The sequence below is a fragment of the Tiliqua scincoides genome, chromosome 6 (assembly GCF_035046505.1).
Source record: "Tiliqua scincoides isolate rTilSci1 chromosome 6, rTilSci1.hap2, whole genome shotgun sequence".
Classification (NCBI taxonomy): domain Eukaryota; kingdom Metazoa; phylum Chordata; class Lepidosauria; order Squamata; family Scincidae; genus Tiliqua; species Tiliqua scincoides.
This window is the reverse complement of record NC_089826.1, coordinates 4,034,527-4,040,000: the sequence shown is the minus strand read 5'-3', so window position 1 is coordinate 4,040,000 and position 5,474 is coordinate 4,034,527. Positions and strand designations below refer to the sequence as shown.

Genomic DNA, 5,474 nt, shown 5'->3' with positions numbered 1-5,474 from the left:
GCAACTGCCCTCAGTGTGACGGCCAACTGTTCGACCTCTCATGTGAGCTCTGGGACGAGGGCTCCCTCCACTGCTTGCTGTTTCATGTCTGTGATGCAGCAGTGGCAGCAAGGGAATGGCTGGTCCTGCTTTGTGCAAGGCATTTTACAGGCCATGAGTTATTGCAAGACCTTCATTCATTCATATAAGTCCCATCTCTAATGTATTCCTTTATGTAAATTTATTCAAATTTGAAATGTAAATTAACTTTTTTTCCCCTGGCCCCCTCCCCGACACATTATTGGAGAGATGATGTGGCCCTCCTGCCAAAAAGTTTGGACACCCCTGGTCTTGAGTGTTACCCAATCTGAAGAACTTTGTGCTGAAATTGAGAAATATCTTGACCCTCCACAGCTTGCCTCTACCCTCCACCAAACGCCATCTGCAGTCCTAGACTGGAACAACCCCTATAACACGGGTGGCCAAACTTGCTTAATGTAAGAGCCACGTATGATAAGCTTCAGATGTTTGAGAGCCACAATATTTAAGCAGCATTTAAATTCTTAAATACATTTACTCACCATGAACATTAAAACTTACATTTTAATCCACTGGACTCTCATAACTGATAAATAATTAGAAAGATTCAACATTTCTTATTTACCTTTTTTATCTTAACTGTGATCCAAAAAGGAGCTCAGCTATTTTCGAGAGCTGCACCTTATATGTCAAAGAGCCACACGTGACTCAAGATCTGCTGTTTGGCCACCCTGCCCTATCATGCGTGGCAGAAGAAGAGTAGGGGGTGTGCTGGATTTTGTTTCCCCATGTTAGCAAATGTCAGAAATGAGCCCCCACTACACAGCAAATAAAAAGGCCCAACTACTGGGCAAATCTACAGAGAGAGAGACAAGAGGAACACTCTGGAATTTTGCCTTGGTTGAAACCTGACTGATTTTCCTTAAAAGACTCCTGCACTTGATTGATGGGATCATTAGTTGGCAACCTTCAGTCTCAAAAGACGATGGCATCGCGCTCTGAATGGTGGTTCTGGCACAGCATCTAGTGTGACTGAAAAGGCCGATTCGGGAGTGACAATCCCTTCCACACTGGGAGCAAGTGCAGTCTGTCCCCGGTCTGTCTGCACTTTGGGCCTTTTTGAGTCCCAATTGATGGGATCAGTGGCGTAACTAGAGGGGGTGCAAAGCACTAAGTTTTGCAGGTACCTGAATGCGGCGTGCAAGCAGCCCCTCCCCCTCCCCTTCGGCGCCATTCCAGGCAGTGGGAGCAAAACAGACGCGGAGGCAGGGAAGGCGAATGCCTCTGTTTTGCTCCCACCGCGCGGAATGGCTCTGAGGGGGAGGGTCCGCTTGCACGGCGCATTCAGGCACCTGTAAAACAGAGTGCTTTGCACGCCCTTTAGCAACGCCACTGACATTTGCTACACATGGAGAAAAAGTGGAACCAATACATTAGGGGGGACGGGACTAGAAGGTGGTAAGTGAAGATTCAAATCTCCCTTAGGACTTTTGGTCTCACCTGATTTGTACAACCAAATTCCTACATTGACCACCAGAGGGCAGCAAAACACCACTTCTTACTAAGGGTAAACCAAACACTATTGTTGGGGGTCTGAAAATAATTCATGATAGTCCTTTAGGATCACTTTGCCTAAATTAACTGCAGCGAAATTTACTGGTTTATTTATTTTCCACATTCCAAGAAGGACCCAAGCTGTTCAGGGTCCCTTTGCTCCAAAACCAAAAGCCGAACCGGGGGGCGGGGGGGAAGGTTTCCATGCATTTTATGGTTTCTTCTGCAACTGGAATAAATAAGTGTATACCCACCTCCCACCCCCACCAGAGGAGCATGAAAGGGGACAGGGGTGTTTCCTCAATGAAGCGGGACTGGAATCTCAGGATTGTGAAGGAGTTTGCACGGTGGTATGGAAAAACACGGGGCAAAAGGACCCTTGAAGCACTTCGCCGGTCTTCACGCCTCTCGGAGCATGACTGCCATTTTCTGCTGGCTCATGTTGGTGCACTGTGCCAAACACTTTGATGGAGGTGGAATGTCCCACATGTGTTGCCAGCAACAGTGTGAAGAAGGGGCTGGAGTGGTTGCTCGCCAGAGGTGCTCTTGGAAAGGCTCTGTTCTTTTGCTCTCAGAGGCACTCAGCCCTGCCTGGCCTGACAGCACTGGAAATGAAGGTGGCCATGGAGGGGTGCACCAGTGAGCAAGATGAGGCCCTGAAGCTGCCCAACCCTTCAAAAGAGGCTCAGGCTGGGGAAGGAGGGAGTGGATCAAAACCCAACTATGGGACAGGCTGCCCAATCCCGCACACAGCTGCCAACTCTGGTGGCAACAGTGGACCTTGCAGGAGTGGTCTTGTGCAAAAGGTGGTACTTGGAAAAGTAAACCCCCCCCCCAAAAAAAACCTGAAAAGTCCTGCATGAGAAACTCCCAAGGAAGACCCCAAAGCTTAGTGGTAGAACACCAGAGTTGGTTGGCAACCTTCAGTCTCGAAAGACTATGGTATAAGCCTACCGCACCCGGTATTCCCAGGCGGTCTCCCATCCAAGTACTAACCAGGCCTGACCCTGCTTAGCTTCCGAGATCATGGTATAAACCTACAGCACCCGACGTTCCCAGGCGATCTCCCATCCAAGTACTAACCAGGCCTGACCCTGCTTAGCTTCCGAGATCATGGTATAAGCCTACAGCACCCGGCATTCCCAGGCGGTCTCCCATCCAAGTACTAACCAGGCCTGACCCTGCTTAGCTTCCGAGATCATGGTATAAGCCTACAGCACCCGGTATTCCCAGGCGGTCTCCCATCCAAGTACTAACCAGGCCTGACCTTGCTTAGCTTCCGAGATCAGACGAGATCGGGCATTGCATGCAGGGAATTCTGGGACATCTTCAGCTAAGACCAGATCTCAGGTGGCAGCAGGACTGAGAAAGACCCTTCTGTGCTGGAAACTTTGGAATGGCGCTGCCCGTCAGAGCAGGTGGTCCTGGGCACAAGAGATCCATGCTGGGCCTCAGTGCACTTCATGTGCTCAAAGGGGAGGCCAAGAACCAGCTTTACACCTGAGCGGCCAGTAGGTAGCAACAGTAGGTAGCAACAGGCTGAGATCTGTACTCTGTGATCTGGCTAGAGACATGGCGTGCCACCCCCTCCACACCACACGAGCCTCTTACATAAGCGCAATGCCCTTTCTCGCCCCCTCCCCCACCCTGTTTCACAAATGGATGCCTTACGTTACACAACAGAAGAATTCGGCCAAGATTTTCAGGACAAAGATAGCGTTAGAAAACCAGGCCACAGCAAACACTCTGAGAGAAATGAAGGACCCAGGAAAGAATTTGTCAAGCCCCAGCCAACTTTTACCCTGGCAGGGCCCTGGTGCTTTGAAAAGCTGCCTCACATGCAGAAATGTAGCCAGCCAGCAACAGATTCACCACCCCTTCGAACTGTATGCTACATGCAGAATGCTAGGCAGCTGTTAAAAAGCACAGGAGCACTGCCACGAAAAGATTTGGCAGCCCTACTCAGCTTTCAGCCCTGTTGTCTTAATTGTTTCTCTTTGAAACGTATCAATTGTCTCAGTTCCAATCAATGAATGGTGGAAGCTGCCTTATTGGGAGTCAGGCCACAGACCCCATCAGTGCTGGCAGCTCTCAGGGGGTTGAGGCAGAGGTTTCCCAGCCCCTCCCTCCCCCCCCCACCTCCCCATTCTGAAATCCTCACTGGCTCCCCTGGGGAAGTCATGGCTGATTTGGCAGCCACTGGAATCCAGCTCAGAAAAGCACAGGTTCTCAACATGTGGGGCGCAACCCGCAGTGGATTTACAAACACCTTGGAAGGGGTTGCAGAGTCTAGAACTTGGGCTTGAACCTATACAACTGGGTTCAAGCCTGAGAATCTCCAGGTAGGACTGGGGAAGTCCCTGTTGGAAACCCTAAAAAGCTGCTACAGGTCAACAGGGCTAGATGGACCAGCTGTCTTCTTCCAGGGGTTCTCAAAGTGTGGGTTGCAACTGGCTATAACATGGGGAGTGAGTCATGTTCTTTGAAGCATCACCGTAATATGAAGCCGCTGAATTAAGGGGCTTAAGTACACCTACTAGTGACAGTCTAGCTCTCCCCCCACAGTCCATCTTCACCCTGTTTAGACTGTGGGTCTAGGGGGTGAGGTCACCCATCATCCATCACCAGGGGGGTGAGGTCCGGGGCGGGGGAGACTAGAGCCTGCCTGAGGAAGCAGGACTGCCAGGAAGCAGGAGAGGAGCAGGTAGCCACTCTGAAGCCACTCTGGTGACTAGGACTTTAAAGAAGACCGAGACCGAGAGCTGGAGCCCAGGCTGCAGAAGATTCTGTCAAGGTGGCCACCCACAAGGTAGCCCCCCAATCCCACAGAACCCTCCCGCGCCATAAGGCTTGAGGAATCTGCTGGTTTGTCACCTCCCGGAACAGACAGTTCATTTGCTGCTGGTCTTAGAACTGCCATGTGATGTGACAGCTGTGGGTGTGTCATGCCAAATCCTGTGTGGGCCTGAGCGCAGAACCATGATGCCATCTCCTGGCCTGTCTGTGCCAGCCTGTAGATGCCCACTGAAATTGTCCCTGACGCTTCCCTGAGGCAGCCCCTCTTTTGGGAGCTTTTTAAACAGCCGAGAGGCAACCAGCTCAAGGTACACAATACAGGATTGCCAACTTTGGCTTCCCCCAGTGCACAGTGAAGGCTGCCTCTGTGCAAAACTTTGATGCTTTCAGGAACATCCAAGGTCATCTCCATTTAGGGTTGCCAACTGACCTAGAAAATGCTCTGGCCTGCACATGTGTCTTTAAGGTGCCCAAATCTGCAGGGGTTGCTTTTCATTGCACTGTGATCCAACATCTATCGTTAATGTCCTCAGACCAAGCTCTTGTTAAAAGCACAGAGCTAAGGGTGCACTTGATATCGGAAGAGTGACAGCACATTAGCAGAGCCTTCCAGAATACAGTTTTATCCAGTGGCATAACTAGAAGGGGTGCAAAGCACTGTCTTGTAGGAAGCCTCACCAAGGTGCAAGAGGCCCCTCCCCTTTGGATGCCTCCGTTTTTCTCCCACCACCCAGAATGGCTCTGAAGGTGGGGGCCACTTGCACACCGTGGTGAGTCTCCCTGCAAAGTGCTTTGCACTCCCTCTAGCTATGCCACTGGTTTTAACGCTGTGCATTGAACAAAACCAGGGCCAGATTTATGCACAAGCTAACTAGGCTACAGCTTAGAGTCTCAAAATGTGCAAGTTTCATAATTCGGTTGAAAAATTAAACGAGGAAAAAAGACTCTATCAAATATTTCTTTTCATTCTGTCATGGCTAAAATACACTTGCATAGCATCAAGACTGGAATTCTCCATATCAGTGTCTCAAACTGTGGGTCGGGACCCAATAGGTGGGTCGCGAGCCAATTACAGGTGGGTCTCCATTCATTTCAATATTTTAATG

At 50.3% G+C, this 5,474-nt stretch overlaps 1 pseudogene; it reads right to left on the bottom strand.

Annotated features, from left to right (window-relative positions):
• Positions 1 to 2,780: 2,780 nt before the first annotated feature.
• LOC136656215 (5S ribosomal RNA) lies at positions 2,781 to 2,903 on the bottom strand (annotated as a pseudogene).
• Between the last annotated feature and the right edge of the window lie 2,571 nt (positions 2,904 to 5,474).